Source organism: Cherax quadricarinatus, chromosome 22 (assembly GCF_038502225.1).
Source record: "Cherax quadricarinatus isolate ZL_2023a chromosome 22, ASM3850222v1, whole genome shotgun sequence".
Classification (NCBI taxonomy): domain Eukaryota; kingdom Metazoa; phylum Arthropoda; class Malacostraca; order Decapoda; family Parastacidae; genus Cherax; species Cherax quadricarinatus.
Window position 1 is genome coordinate 40,422,777 of NC_091313.1, and position 17,403 is coordinate 40,440,179.

Below are 17,403 nucleotides of genomic sequence, written 5' to 3' on the forward strand. Positions count from 1 at the left end.
AGTCAAATGTAGTCGCAGATGCCTTATCGCGACATGTTAGTATAGTAACTGCAGACCCTCCATTTAGTGCTGAAGATGTAAAGAATGCTCAACGAACAGATCCCATGTGGTCTGGTGTGATTCGATTCCTGCTCCAGGAAGATCTTATTCTGACTGTGAAGCCACCAGCACCCATCAGTGACTTTGTCATGAACCAAGAATTACTGTATCGAACAGCCGAGTTGGGTACTCCTAGCAGAAGAGTATACCAGTTAGTAATTCCACAGTCACTAGTGAATGTAGCCTTACAGCTAGTTCACGATGTACCAGGTGTTGCACACCCTGGTATGGATCGTTCAGTAAAACAAGCCAGATTGAAATACTTTTGGCCTCGTATGGCAACTGATATTTCTGAGTATGTTAAGAAATGTAGTGTCTGCATGCAACATAAAGGCAATGCTAATGGTCCTAATCCAATCCAAGTGTATCCAACTACTAGCGAACCTTGGGAAAGAGTTGCGCTAGATTTGTTAACTAATTTCCAATGTTCCCTCCAAGGTAACAAACATCTGTGTGTTATGGTAGACCATTTCACCAGATATTGTGAGTTAGTTCCTATTGCAGATAAGACTGCCGAGACAGTAGCTAAAGCGTTTAAAGAACGCATTATCTGCAGGCATACCACCCCTAAGTCCCTAGTAACAGATAATGGAGGTGAATTCTGTAATGAAATTCTTGAAAATTTGTGTACCTTGTACAAGATCTCTAAATCCACCATTGTTCCTCATCATCCTGCCAGCAATGGGTTAGCGGAACGAACCAATAAGAAAGTACTTGATGTCTTGAGAGCCACTATCAATCCCAACAGTGAAACTTGGGATGAAGTTATACCTGATGTGCAGTGTGCTATAAATTCTGCTTACAATGTTTCTATAGGTGACACTCCACATTATGCATTGTATGGTGTAGATAAACGTTTGCCTTATGAGTTGTTATATTCTAATCCGAAACCAAATTACAACCCTGATGATTTCATAGCAACTCGTACCAGCTTAGCTCAAAGTGTTTTTAGAAGAATCCGTGAAACACTTCATAAATCAACAGCTGAATTTACAAGAGTCGCAAACACTCGAGCAAAGCCATCCAAAATCAAAGTAGGTTCGAGAGTTATGCTGATTAACTTTAACAAAACGTCTGCAATGCCAAAGCTTGATCAAAAGTTTGTTGGTCCTTATCGAGTAGTTGAACATATCACTGGTAATAAGTATAAGGTTAGAGAGATTAGTACTGGTCAGTATAAAGAATCGCATTTGGATCATATGAAGTTAGTATGTGATGATAATGATGTTCCAACCCAGACTAATGTGACAGACTCTGACAATCCTCCTGATCCTGTACTCTCTTCCTCTGATACTCAGTCAGACGATCAACCTGAATGTCGTTATTCCCTACGTACACGACAGGTATTGAGAAATCCTCAAGTATCATTTGTAACTTCCAATTCAGATTTGCCTCAAATACAGCATGAGTTAGCCAATGCTACAGAGTTTGATCCTCCCAGAGATGACACCCATTCTGCATATGTCAATCTTACCCTAGCAGAGTTGGGGTTAAATGTAAATAACCTGTATAGATGAATAATTACAGTATCAACTTATCAGTATTCAAGATTTTTTTTTTTTGTGTTCATGTTCTCTCCGCATTCTGAGAGTTAACAGTCTAGATTTGCGTGCACCGAATCTGCCTTTCTGTTAAACACTCTTTCTTTGTATATATTCCTTCCTCAGAATCCGTAGATCACATGAATACAGATCGATCGATCAAAATTTTTTTTTTATCACTTGTAATCTCAACGTTGAGTTCGTTGTTCATTTGTTGAGTTTTAAGTTGTACTATAGTATACCTTGTATTGCATTACAGTTTCAGTTACGTAAGCTTTCATTCCAATGTTCTACTTATGTATGTTATAATGTTTAATTGTTGTGTACTTTGACATTGTATAGAATCAGCCCAAGCCGTATACCTGCCATCTCTAGTTTGTATTAGTTGTATGTCGGGACGACATACGTTAGCGTCGCCGAGCTCTCAGTAGTAGTAACCAGTTACCAGTAACCAGTTGTACCCGTTGACTCAACGACCAACCGTCTCTGCCTGAGTCACTGTCTGAATTCATATTGTGCTGACCTCAGCAGTATTCAAAGACCCCCTCACATATGGGTACTGTGGGCGGCCGGCTCAGTCAGTGTTACGAGTGTGAGCAAGGAGATAGGTACGGCTGTAAGGGCTCTCTCCACATATCTGTAATTATACGTAATAACAGCCTACGTGAGTATTTCTTACCTAATCCACGTATCGAACTCCCACATGATACCAACGTACGAGCCACAGCCCGGCTGATCAGGAACTGACTTTAGGTGCTTGTCCAGTGCCAGCTTGAAGACTGCCAGGGGTCTGTTGGTAATCCCCCTTATGTATGCTGGGAGGCAGTTGAACAGTCTCGGGCCCCTGACACTTATTGTATGGTCTCTTAACGTGCTAGTGACACCCCTGCTTTTCATTGGGGGGATGGTGCATCGTCTGCCAAGTCTTTTGCTTTCGTAGTGAGTGATTTTCGTGTGCAAGTTCGGTACTAGTCCCTCTAGGATTTTCCAGGTGTATATAATCATGTATCTCTCCCGCCTGCGTTCCAGGGAATACAGGTTTAGAAACCTCAAGCGCTCCCAGTAATTGAGGTGTTTTATCTCCGTTATGCGCGCCGTGAAAGTTCTCTGTACATTTTCTAGGTCGGCAATTTCACCTGCCTTGAAAGGTGCTGTTAGAGTGCAGCAATATTCCAGCCTAGATAGAACAAGTGACCTGAAGAGTGTCATCATGGGCTTGGCCTCCCTAGTTTTGAAGGTTCTCATTATCCATCCTGTCATTTTTCTAGCAGATGCGATTGATACAATGTTATGGTCCTTGAAGGTGAGATCCTCCGACATAATCACTCCCAGGTCTTTGACGTTGGTGTTTCGCTCTATTTTGTGGCCAGAATTTGTTTTGTACTCTGATGAAGATTTAATTTCCTCATGTTTACCATATCTGAGTAATTGAAATTTCTCATCGTTGAACTTCATATTGTTTTCTGCAGCCCACTGAAAGATTTGGTTGATGTCCGCCTGGAGCCTTGCAGTGTCTGCAATGGAAGACACTGTCATGCAGATTCGGGTGTCATCTGCAAAGGAAGACACGGTGCTGTGGCTGACATCCTTGTCTATGTCGGATATGAGGATGAGGAACAAGATGGGAGCTAGTACTGTGCCTTGTGGAACAGAGCTTTTCACCGTAGCTGCCTCGGACTTTACTCTGTTGACGACTACTCTCTGTGTTCTGTTAGTGAGGAAATTATAGATCCATCGACCGACTTTTCCTGTTATTCCTTTAGCGCGCATTTTGTGCGCTATTACGCCATGGTCACACTTGTCGAAGGCTTTTGCAAAGTCTGTATATATTACATCTGCATTCTTTTTGTCTTCTAGTGCATTTAGGACCTTGTCGTAGTGATCCAGTAGTTGAGACAGACAGGAGCGACCTGTTCTAAACCCATGTTGCCCTGGGTTGTGTAACTGATGGGTTTCTAGATGGGTGGTGATCTTGCTTCTTAGGACCCTTTCAAAGATTTTTATGATATGGGATGTTAGTGCTATTGGTCTGTAGTTCTTTGCTGTTGCTTTACTGCCCCCTTTGTGGAGTGGGGCTATGTCTGTTGTTTTTAGTAACTGAGGGACGACCCCCGTGTCCATGCTCCCTCTCCATAGGATGGAAAAGGCTCGTGATAGGGGCTTCTTGCAGTTCTTGATGAACACAGAGTTCCATGAGTCTGGCCCTGGGGCAGAGTGCATGGGCATGTCATTTATCGCCTGTTCGAAGTCATTTGGCGTCAGGATAACATCGGATAGGCTTGTGTTAATCAAATTTTGTGGCTCTCTCATAAAAAATTCATTTTGATCTTCGACTCTCAGTCTGGTTAGCGGCTTGCTAAAAACTGAGTCATATTGGGACTTGAGTAGCTCACTCATTTCCTTGCTGTCATCTGTGTAGGACCCATCTTGTTTAAGTAGGGGCCCAATACTGGACGTTGTTCTCGATTTTGATTTGGCATAGGAGAAGAAATACTTTGGGTTTCTTTCGATTTCATTTATAGCTTTTAGTTCTTCCCGCGATTCCTGACTCCTAAAGGATTCTTTTAGCTTAAGTTCGATGCTTGCTATTTCTCTGACCAGTGTCTCCCTGCGCATTTCAGATATATTGACCTCTTTTAGCCGCTCTGTTATTCTTTTCCGTCGCCTGTAAAGGGAGCGCCTGTCTCTTTCTATTTTACATCTACTCCTCCTTTTTCTTAGAGGAATAAGCCTTGTGCATACATCGAGTGCCACCGAGTTAATCTGTTCTAGGCATAAGTTTGGGTCTGTGTTGCTTAGTATATCTTCCCAGCTTATATCGGTTAGGACTTGGTTTCACTGCTGGCGAATTGTTCATTCGATTTACTGCCTGCCAACAAAGATTCACTAATTAATAATCTTGAGGTTAATGATGAGCTTGGGGAAAATGATCACAAATCACTTAGTTTCAATATATTATGGAATTACCCAGTAAACTGTAATCAAGTCTCTGTCCCAGACTTTCGATTGGCTGATTTCATGGGACTGAAAAATTACCTGGGTGGGCTAAATTGGGATGATCTGACTATGGGTCAGGTAGGTGGTGTTGGTTGCCAATATGACGCTTTTCAGAGCATAGTTCCAGCTGCCCAGACAACTTTTGTTCCGAGTAGGGAAATTAGATCTAACAAAAATGATCCCAAATGGATGAACAATAGATTAAAACATCTCACTGGTCAAAAGAGAGACATTTATAGGCGTATCAAAAGAGGGGATGGGTAGTTAATAAATCAGTGTATTCAATTAAAAAGAGAAATAAAAAAAAGGAATAAGAAAAGCAAAAAGGGATTATGAGGCTAAGGTCACAAGGGATTCGAAGACTAACCCAAAAGGGTTCTTTCAAGTATACAGAAGTAAGATTAGAGACAAGATAGGCCCGTTTAAGAGTAGCTCAGGTCAGATCACTGACAGTGATAGGGATATGTGTGAAATTTTCAATTCTTACTTCCTCTCAGTTTTTACTCAGGAAGCTACTAGCGAAATTCCAGAAATAATAAATTATGTAGAACATGGCGATAATAAACTCTGCACGATTGCAGTAACTAGTGACATGGTCCTCAGACAAATAGAGAAATTAAAACCTAACAAATCCACAGGACCTAGTGAATTGTTTGCAAGGGTGTTAAAGGAATGTAAAGAGGAAGTTTTCAAACCTTCGGCTAATCTTTTCAACATATCACTACAAACTGGCATAGTGCCTGATAAGTGGAAAATGGCAAATGTAATACCTATTTACAAGGCAGGTGACAGGTTCTTAGCTTCGAACTATAGACCAATAAGCCTTACCTCCATAGTGGAAAAATTTATGGAATCAATAATTGCCGAAGCAATTCGTAGCCATCTTGATAGGCATAAATTGATAAATGAATCTCAACACGGTTTTACTAAAGGGCGTTCCTGTCTTACGAATTTGCTAACTTTTTTCGCTAAGGTGTTTGAGGAGATAGATCATGGTAATGAATATGATATTGTGTATGTGGACTTCAGTAAGGCTTTCGATAGAGTTCCACATCAGAGACTTTTGAGGAAACTTAAGGCACATGGAATAGGAGAAATTTTTTCCTGGGTAGTGGTTGACAAATAGGTAGGAAAGAGTTTGCATAAATGGGGAGAAATCAGAATGGGGGCACGTCACAAGTGGTGTTCCACAGGGGTCAGTGTTGGGACCCTTGTTGTTCACAATTTACATAAACGATATAGATGAGGGAATAAATAGCGACATAAGCAATTTGCTGATGACACCAAAATAGGCCGTCCAATTCATTCTATTAAGTACATTAGTGCACTCCAGGATGATCAACTATGGCGCACCAAACTGAGGCATCTCCTGCTACAGGAGCTGCTAATTGCTGATCTCCGATTAGGCTCCTTCGTAATGTGGAAGGAATAACATCAGAGTAATCAGACCAGCAGTCTCATGAAGCAGGTGGTGCACTGGGTTTGTCTCAGGGCGAGTCTGCTTCATTGGCGCTTGAGTTAGCCAAACTCAATCTTGAAACAACCAAGGAGCAGCAAGCATTTGCTAAGGAGGAGTTTGACAGAGAACGAGAGGAGGCACTTTAAACAGACTGTGTATGACTACTTTAGTGTGCAAAAGGCAGTGCAGCTAGTTCTTCATTTTGGTGAACCCCGAGCCTGAACAGTTTTTTGAGACATTTGAAAACCAAGCTCGAGCCTTAAAATGACCGGAAGTGCATTGGGCAGCATTGATGCATACAGCGTTGTACGGTAAGGCACAGGAGTTTGCATCTGTGTTGAATTTTGACCATTTTGTCAACTATCGGATGGTTAAAACCACGGTTCTTACTGCTGATCAGTGTATTCCCGCCAAGTACAAGAAGGAAATCAAATTAGGCAAGCGTCAGCTGAGTCAGTCTTATGAAGACTTTGTAAGGCAGCAGTTGAAATCCCTTACCAAGTGGTACAAGGCGAGTGGTGTTGCCAACTTCAGTGATCTAGTTCAGTCACTTTTGATGGATAACCTGCTGGAATCTGTTGAACCAGAGGTTAGAGTCTTTCTTGAAGATCATTCGCTGACCACTGCCTTAGAAGCAGCCAGGTTGGCTGACACTTATGAGACTAGCCGCTCCTTGTCCGAGCGGTCGTATCTTTCTTCCCAACGGCGTGGCATGTGTAGAGATCGTCAGAGAAGAGTTCCTGACTGGAGGACGAAGTGGCAGGACGAAGGTGAACGACGACGCCAACCAACTAAGTCACCTGGTGAGTCACGATATCCAACTCACGGTCAACCTGGTGAGTGACATCAAACTCATGCTCAATACGGTGAACAACGACGTCAGTGCACAGACTGGTGCCAACCACAAAATCAGCGGGGAGCCAAAGTAAAACTGAGGTAACCTGCTTTCGTTGCCATAAACCCGGCCATGTTAAAGTCTAACACGTAAAGTCTAACTGCCCAGCTAAACCCCAGCTGTTAGGTAAAATAAGAATCCTCCTGTTTGAGATGAACCAGGAAGAATCAGAGTGTGATATGGCCCCATAGTACAGTACTTGCCATATCTCCCTTCAGGAGAGTTCAGAGCAAACTGAAGTAAGAACATTTAGGGATACCGGGGCTTATTGTCCCCTAATAAGAAAGGGAGTACTTCCCCTCTCTGAAAAAAGAAGTCATTGCAATCATCAGTTCTTTTAGAAGCATTTAGAGGAGCAGTATTTTCTGTCCCTCTACGTAGAATATACGTGCAGAGTATATGTTACACTGGATATTTTACTCTAGGTGTTTCTGAGGGATTTCCTATGAAAGATGCCGTGTTATTACTGGGTAATAACATTATTAATTCCACCAAGTGTCCAGAACCTGTAATGACTAATTCTCCTATGTTGGCCACAACTTGGGCAAAATCCCAATGGATATCTGTTGAGAATGCTGACCCATCCTTGGACGACTCTGATCTAGGACTAGACAATATGTTTTACGAGGAAAACTGGTCAGAGCCTCGTAAATTTAGTGAACAGACCTAGACCAAGCCTTCCTATTCCAGGGTTCCAGGATTGCAGATATCTGTTTCCATGCCTGAGGGACTGTCCTTTCGGGAAGAACAGCGAAAAGACCCTTCCTTGAATTTCGCTTTTCAGGCAGCCATGGGTGAATCCCACTCAGATCACCCAGTCAAATATAAAATTAAAAACGATTTCTTAATCTGCACAGAGACTGGTAACGAGGTAGAGGGACGGCAAAAGACAGACTGGTAATTCCTAAAAAGTTTAGATCACAAATATTAAATATAGCTCACAATTCTTCGTTAGGAGACACTTAGGAATTACCAAAACCTTATATAGAATACTAAAAGAGTTTTACTAGCCAAAAATAAGGGAAGATGCGAAAAATCACATCCGCTGTTGTAGGAATGTCGGAAAGTAGAAAAGCGTAGACACCCCATTAAACCTGCACCACTCCATCCCATACCTGCAGACGGATAACCGTTAGCAGAGTTAATCATTGACTGTGTAGGTCCATTACCTAAGTCCAAGTCTGGGAACCAGTACTTATTCACTATTATGGACAAAGCTACTAGGTATCCAGAAGCAGTCCCAATGTGCAGTATCAATACCAAAGCCATTCTTAAAGCCCTAACTAAATTTATATCCTGCTCTGGCATTCATAAGTCTTTAGAGTGACCAAGGTACTAATTTTACTGCCAAAGCTTTTAGGGAAGCATCAACTCGGCTAGGAAAAATTCGTAACTTATCCACTGCCTATCATCCTCACTCCCAAGACGCCTTGGAAAGATTCTATTAGACATTAAAACCATGATGAGAACATTTTGCATGCATTTTCTTGCAGACTGGGATGAATTACTACCCATGTTGCTGTTTGCAATGAGAGAAACTGTGCAGGAGTCCACAGGGTACAGTCCGTTTAAGCTGATCTTTGGGCGCAATGTACAAGGTCCTCTTTGGGTGCTTAAGGAAGGATGGATGGGAGAAGACGCCTGCATAACACTTTACAACCCTTCTCCATGCTTGCAGGTGGCACGTCAGTTGGCTCAAAATACAATAAAACAGAGGTATGACATAAACCCAAAGTTCCGCTCCTTCCATCCAGGAGGGAAGGTGCTGGTACAGGAGCCTATACCTGGCCACACCTTAAAAGCTAGATTTACAGGACCTATGCAAATTGTAAGTAAACTCTCTGATGTAAATTATGTGGTAGCTCCCCTTGATAAGCCCCCAAAGAGTACAACTTACCACATAAATCAGATTAAAGTATTTAACAGTCCAAAGTCCCAGTAATGACTCTGTCCTCTGCCTCTGTAGACGACCCTGACTCCTTCCTCTCCATTGAAGACAATGCTAGACTCTAGGAGGACATCAATCATATCTTTAAATGGGACGCAAAAAAAAAAAAATGAAGTTCACTGAAGAGAAATTGCAATTATTCCGATATGGAAAACGCGAGGAAATTAAATCTATATCGCAGTATAAAGCAAATTCCAACCACACAATAGAGCAAAAAACTAATATAAAGGGCCTGGGAGTGATAATGTCAGAGGATCTCACTTTCAAAGACCATAACATTGTATCAATCACATCTGCTAGAAAAAAATGACAGGATGGATAATGAGAACCTTCAAAACTAGAGATGCCAAGCCCATGATGGCACTCTTCAGGTCGCTTGTTCTAACTAAGCTGGAATATTGCTGCACACTAACAGCACCTTTCAAGGCAGGTGAAACTGCTGATCTAGAAAATTACAGAGAACCTTCACGGCGTGCATAAGTGAGATAAAACACCTAAATTACTGGGAATGGTCGAAGTTCCTCAACTTGTTTTCCCTGGAACACAGGAGAGAGAGATACATGATTATATGCACTTTGAAATTCCTAGAGGTATTAGTACTAAATTTGCGCATGAAAATCACTCCCTATAAAAGCAGAAGACTCGGCAGGTGATGAAACATCCCCCTAATGAAAAGCAGGGGTGTCATTAGGACGATAAGAGACAATGCAATAAGTGTCAGGGGCCCAAGACTGTTCAACTACTTCCCAGTATACATAAGGGGGATTACCAATCCATCCCTGGCTCTCTTCAAGAAGGTGCTGGACAGGCAACTAAAGTCAGTACCTAATCTGCTGGGCTGTGGTTCATACGTCTTTTTACATGTGGCCAACAGTAATAGCCTGATTGATCAGGCCCTGATCCACCAGGGGTTTGGAGGCATTGACCCCCTAAACCCTCTCCAGGTATACTCCAGATATAACAAGTGGCTTTCTATATAGTAGTACAGTGGACCCTCGGTTTTCGAGCTTAATCTGTTCCAAAAGGTTGCTCTAAATCCGAAATATTCGAAAATCAAATTAATATTTCTCATAAAACATAATGTAAACCCAATTAATCCGTTCCACACACCCAAAAATATTCACATAAAAATAATTTTTTAAAGATTAACTATAGTTTTACCTACACAAAGCAATTATAAATAAATATAAATAAATAGTATAAACATTACATACCTATATTGAAGACTCTTCTTGGCGTATGGAAGACAGGGAGGAGGAGAGAGGGAGGATTTATTGTTTGGAAGGGGAATCCCCCTCTATAAGGACTTCACTGTGTATGCCACTATGCTTGTTAAATCTCTCAAACCAGCCTTTGCTGGCCTTAAATTCACCAACAGCAGCACTCATTCCAGACATTTTGTTCACGAGATCGGCATGCAACTGCCATACCTTCTCACAAATTATCCCCTCCGAAATACTATCTCCCATTAACTGTTTCTCTTTCACCCACACCAACAGCAACTTCTCCACATCCTCGATTGTTTGTGATCCCTGTTTCGTTAGCATTTTCACCCCTTTCGCACCTTTAGCTTCCTTTGGCCCCATGGTGGCTTATTTCACAGTCACAATCAATAAACAAGTACCAAAATGAATGGATGAATGGATGAACATGCAGAGTATTCCTTACTCAACGAGAGATAGGCAGACTGAGTGTGATACGTGTGAGGGAGTTTACCTGGAGTTTACCTGAAGAGGGTTTCGGGGGACAATGCCCCCACGGCTCGGTCTGAGACCAGGCCTCATGGTGGATCAGGGTCTGATCAACCAGGCTGTTACTGCCGGTTGCACACAAACTGACGTATGAACCACAGCCCAGTTGGTCAGATACTGACTTTAGTTGCCTGTATAATGCCTTCTTGATGACAGCCAGGGGTCTATTGGTAATTCCCTATATGTATGCTGGGAGACAGTTGAACAGTCTTGGGCCCCAGTCACTTATTGTGTTGTCTCTCAGTGTACTCGTGGGGCCCCTGCTTTTCATCGGGGAAATGTTGTATCTCCTGATGAGTCTTTTGCTTTCATAGGGAGTAATTTTTGTGCCGTCACCGACGGGGTGGACGTGTCTCAAACACTCGAAATCCGGGACGAAATTTCGCTGAAAAAACTGCTCTCAATCCAAATTACTCAATTTCCGGAACGCTCGAAAACTGAGGGTCCACTGATTGTCACTGATGTCCGCTAGGCCTGTACATGTACATGTACTTGTAGAAATAAAGGTATTATATTATTATTTATTATATTAATGTTGGTAAAGAAAGGGAGGCAGGAAGTGAGGATGAACCAGACGTTAGTCTGGTGAAGGCAAGTGAGGCAGTGGGTAGAATGGAAGGGGGTTAAGCAGCTGGAGTAGATGGAATTAAGACAGAAATGTTATAAACAAGTGAGAAAAAACGTAGCTATGAAGGTGCATATGTCCCATATATGCATGAAGCAGCTTCTTACAGTGAATCTCTGGCTGCTCTTCTTCATTTATATTTTGCCTAATATTAATTAATGTGTGTGTGTGTGTGTGTGTGTGTGTGTGTGTGTGTGTGTGTGTGTGTGTGTGTGTGTGTGTGTGTGTGTGTGTGTGTGTGTGTGTGTGTGTGTGTGTGTACTCACCTAATTGTAGTTGCAGGGGTCGAGACTCAGCTCCTGGCCCCGCCTCTTCACTGAACGCTACTAGGTCCTCTCTCTCCCTGCTCCATGAGCTTTATCATACCTCGTCTTAAAGCTATGTATGGTTCCTGCCTCCACTACATCGCTCGCCAGACTGTTCCACTTCCTGACCACTCTATGACTGAAGAAATGCTTCCTAACATCCCTGTGACTCATCTGAGTCTTCAACTTCCAAGAGTGACCCCTTGTTTCTGTGTCCCCTCTCTGGAACATCTTGTCTCTGTCCACCTTGTCTATTCCACGCAGTATTTTGTATGTCGTTATCATGTCTCCCCTATCCCTCCTGTCCTCCAGTGTCGTCAGGCCGATTTCCCTCAACCTTTCTTCATAGGACATTCCCCTTAGCTCTGGAACTAACCTTGTCGCAAACCTTTGCACTTTCTCTAATTTCTTAACGTGCTTGACCCGGTGCGGGTTCCAAACTGGTGCTGCATACTCCAGTATGGGCCTGACGTACACGGTGTACAGTGTCTTGAAAGATTCCTTACTTAGGTATCGGAATGCTAATCTCAGGTTTGCCAGGCGCCCATATGCTGCAGCAGTTATCTGGTTGATGTGTGCTTCCGGAGACGTGTTCGGTGTTATACTCACGCCAAGATCTTTCTCCTTGAGCGAGGTTTGCAGTCGTTGGCCACCTAGCCTATACTCTGTCTGCGGTCTTCTTTGCCCTTCTCCGATCTTCATGACTTTGCATTTGGCAGGGTTGAATTCGAGAAGCCAGTTGCTGGACCACGTGTCCAGCCTGTCCAGGTCTCTTTGAAGGCCTGCCTGATCCTCATCTGATTTAATTCTCCTCATTAACTTCACATCATCTGCGAACAGGGACACCTCTGAGTCTATCCCTTCCATCATGTCATTCACATATACCAAAAATAGCACTGGTCCTAGGACCGACCCCTGTGGGACCCCGCTCGTCACAGGTGCCCACTGTGATACCTCATCACGTACCATGACTCGTTGTTGCCTCCCTGTCAGGTATTCTCTGATCCATTGAAGTGCCCTTCCCGTTATACGCGCCTGATCCTCTAGTTTCTGCACTAATCTCTTGTGAGGAACTGTGTCGAAGGCCTTCTTGCAGTCCAAGAAGATGCAATCAACCCACCCCTCTCTCTCGTCTCTTACTTCTGTTACTTTATCATAAAACTCCAGAAGGTTTGTGACACAGGATTTGCCTTCCATGAAACCGTGCTGGTTGTCATTTATACTTTTGTTCCGTTCCAGGTGCTCCACCACTCTCCTCCTGATAATCTTCTCCATGACTTTGCATACTATACACGTCAGTGACACTGGTCTGTAGTTTAGCGCCTCTTTTCTGTCTCCTTTTTTAAAAATGGGAACTACATTTGCCGTCTTCCATACCTCAGGTAGTTGCCCAGTTTCAAGGGATGTGTTGAAGATTGTGGTTAATGGGACACACAGCATTTCTGCTCCCTCTCTAAGGACCCACGGGGAGATGTCCGGTCCCATTGCCTTTGAGGTATCAAGGTCACTTAGCAGCTTCTTCACCTCCTCCTCAGTTGTGTGTATGTCATCCAGCACTTGTTGGTGTATTCCCTGTTGGTGTCCCCCTCTGTCCTGTCTTCCCAGAGTCCTTCCTGTCTCCACTGTGAATACTTCCTTAAATCTCTTGTTGAGCTCCTCACATACCTCTTGATCGTTTCGTGTGAGTTCCCCACCTTCTTTCCTCAGCCTGATCACCTGGTCTTTGACTGTTGTCTTTCTCCTAATGTGGCTATACAGCAGTTTTGGGTCAGACTTGACTTTTGATGCTATGTCGTGTTCATACTGTCGCTGGGCCTCCCTCCTTATCTGTGCATACTCGTTTCTGGCTCTTCGACTGATCTCCTTATTTTCCTGGGTCCTTTGCCTTCTGTACCTCTTCCATTCTCTAATACACCTAGTTTTTGCCTCCCTACACCTTCGGGTAAACCAAGGACTCACTTTGGTCTTCCCATTAATTCTGTTGCACTTGGGAACAAACCTTTCCTCTGCCTCCTTGCATTTTGTTGTTACATATTCCATCATTTCGTTTACTGACTTTCCTACCAGTTCTCTGTCCCACTGAACCTCCCGCAGGAAGTTTCTCATACCTGTGTAGTCCCCCCTTTTATAGTTTGGCTTTTCCCAATCGACTCCTGTTACCCTCTCCACTTGCAGCTCTACTATGTAATCAAAACTCAGAACCACGTGTGCTGTCCAAGGGGTCTCATATGTACTCACCTAATTGTTAGGCTATTCCACTTCCTGACAACTCTATGACTGAAGAAATATTTCCTAACTTCCCTGTGACTCATCCGAGTCTTCAACTTCCAATTGTAACCCTTTGTTTCTGTGTCACATCTCTGGTACATCCTGTCTCTGTCTACCTTATCTATTCCACGCAGTATTTTGTATGTTGTTATCACGTCTCCCCTTAACCCTCCTGTCCTCCAGTGTCGTCAGTCTGATTTCCCTCAACCTTTCTTCGTAGGACATTCCCCTAGCTCCGGAACTAGCCTTGACGTGCTTGACCAGGTGTGGGTTCCAAACTGGTGCTGCATACTCCAGTATGGGCCTGACGTACACAGTGTGCAGTGTCTTGAACGATTCCTTACTAAGGTATCGGAATGCTATTCTCAGGTTTGCCAGGCGCCCATATGCTGCAGCAGTTATCTGGTTGATGTATGCCTCCAGAGATGTGCTCGGTGTTATACTCACCCCAAGATCTTTCTCCTTGAGTGAGGTCTGCAGTCTTTGGCCACCTAGCCTATACTCTGTCTGCGGTCTTCTTTGCCCTTCCCCAATCTTCATGACTTTGAAATAATATATATATATATATATATATATATATATATATATATATATATATATATATATATATATATATATATATATATATATATATATATATACATTGGCAGACACCTACTTGCCATACTCCGTAGCTGAAGGGGGTGGAGCTGCCAGCCACAGGGAGACCCAGAAGGTCTGCAAATATGACGACCTTTCCCCTTGCTATAACTTCATTCCAATAGGGTCTGAGACCCTTGGAGCATGGGGCAAGTTCCTGAAAGAGCTGGGTGAAAAACTCATCATAGAAACCAAGGACCACAGGGCGGCCAGCTTCCGCTTTCAGAGACTCAGTGTTGCGATCCAGAGGGGAAATTTTCTCTCTGGACCACAACACTCTGAAAGAGAGAGCTGGTCGCCCTGTAGTCCTTGATTTCTATGATAAGCTTTTCACCCAGCTCTTTGAGGAACTTTAGAGCACACATACCCCATGCTTCAAGGGTCTCCGACCCTATTGGGATGAAGTTATAGCAAGGGGGAAGGTCGTCATATTTGCGGATCTTCTGGGTTTCCTTGTGGCTGGCAGCTTCACCCCCTTCAGCTACGGAGTATGGCAAGTAGGTGTCTGCCAATGTGGCGGCACAGGTGTAGTCCCAGGCAATCTGCTTTCTATCCTTCCAGAGTAGCATAGTGGCTCCATCAGGACGCTTTTAACTTCCGTCTATGTATACTATATATATATATATATATATATATATATATATATATATATATATATATATATATATATATATATATATATATATATATATATATATTTACATGGAGTTTTTCGAGGCTAGGTTCGTTAGGATCAGATTGCTCAGTTGGGGAGATAATGGATTGCCAATGGCCAGGTAAACTCCAGGTAATTCCCTGCCTTTGAGCATATTTTCCCTCAAACTCTGTTCTTGAATATAAGGTATGGCAGCATGGCTATTCTTTATGCTTCAAGGACTGACCTCCTATTACGTCTAATGAACTGATCATGCCAAAACTTATTATTTTACTGTCTCCAGTATTACATTGCTTGTATTCGACTGATGATGCCAACTGTGCGGACGAAACGTTTCATCAATCAAGTTATTCAAGCACTGAATATGTGTTATATTGTTTTTGTATTCACATGTTGTTAGGTTTTCACTTCAACTAGATATCCTCTACCTATGACGATGACTTTTGACTCTAGTTTCCTGCCTCTGCATTAGACTGATCGAAGCTTCTGAACTGAACACTTTTATTCAAGGCTGAAGGACTGATTACCTCATCTCTGGTTGGCTTCAGTTCATAACCTTTGCACTACATTGAAAATCAACTGGCTGGTAGTGTATAATTTTTCCATTATATATTTTCCACGAGACTGCCACGTGACAGAGCCATAACATAAGCGCATCTCCAGTTCACAGCGTCCTTCACCGTCTACTAATAATCATACCAGTTACTAATAATAGTACCACCGCTACAAGTATGTTGTCCTCTCATAATATTCATGTAATCTCAGGGATTCCACAGATACCTGGAGTTTACCTGGAGAGATGATACTTTCGCGGGGGTCAACTGGAGCCCCCGCGGCCCGGTCTGTGACCAGGCCTCCTGGTGGATCAGCGCCTGATCAACCAGGCTGTTGCTGCTGGCTGCACGCAAACCAACGTACGAGCCACAGCCCGGCTGATCAGGAACTGACTTTAGGTGCTTGTCCAGTGCCAGCTTGAAGACTGCCAGGGGTCTGTTGGTAATCCCCCTTATGTGTGCTGGGAGGCAGTTGAACAGTCTCGGGCCCCTGACACTTATTGTATGGTCTCTTAACGTGCTAGTGACACCCCTGCTTTTCATTGGGGGGATGGTGCATCGTCTGCCAAGTCTTTTGCTTTCGTAGTGAGTGATTTTCGTGTGCAAGTTCGGTACTAGTCCCTCTAGGATTTTCCAGGTGTATATAATCATGTATCTCTCCCTCCTGCGTTCCAGGGAATACAGGTTTAGAAACCTCAAGCGCTCCCAGTAATTGAGGTGTTTTATCTCCGTTATGCGCGCCGTGAAAGTTCTCTGTACATTTTCTAGGTCGGCAATTTCACCTGCCTTGAAAGGTGCTGTTAGAGTGCAGCAATATTCCAGCCTAGATAGAACAAGTGACCTGAAGAGTGTCATCATGGGCTTGGCCTCCCTAGTTTTGAAGGTTCTCATTATCCATCCTGTCATTTTTCTAGCAGATGCGATTGATACAATGTTATGGTCCTTGAAGGTGAGATCCTCCGACATAATCACTCCCAGGTCTTTGACGTTGGTGTTTCGCTCTATTTTGTGGCCAGAATTTGTTTTGTACTCTGATGAAGATTTAATTTCCTCATGTTTACCATATCTGAGTAATTGAAATTTCTCATCGTTGAACTTCATATTGTTTTCTGCAGCCCACTGAAAGATTTGGTTGATGTCCGCCTGGAGCCTTGCAGTGTCTGCAATGGAAGACACTGTCATGCAGATTCGGGTGTCATCTGCAAAGGAAGACACGGTGCTGTGGCTGACATCCTTGTCTATGTCGGATATGAGGATGAGGAACAAGATGGGAGCTAGTACTGTGCCTTGTGGAACAGAGCTTTTCACCGTAGCTGCCTCGGACTTTACTCTGTTGACGACTACTCTCTGTGTTCTGTTAGTGAGGAAATTATAGATCCATCGACCGACTTTTCCTGTTATTCCTTTAGCGCGCATTTTGTGCGCTATTACGCCATGGTCACACTTGTCGAAGGCTTTTGCAAAGTCTGTATATATTACATCTGCATTCTTTTTGTCTTCTAGTGCATTTAGGACCTTGTCGTAGTGATCCAGTAGTTGAGACAGACAGGAGCGACCTGTTCTAAACCCATGTTGCCCTGGGTTGTGTAACTGATGGGTTTCTAGATGGGTGGTGATCTTGCTTCTTAGGACCCTTTCAAAGATTTTTATGATATGGGATGTTAGTG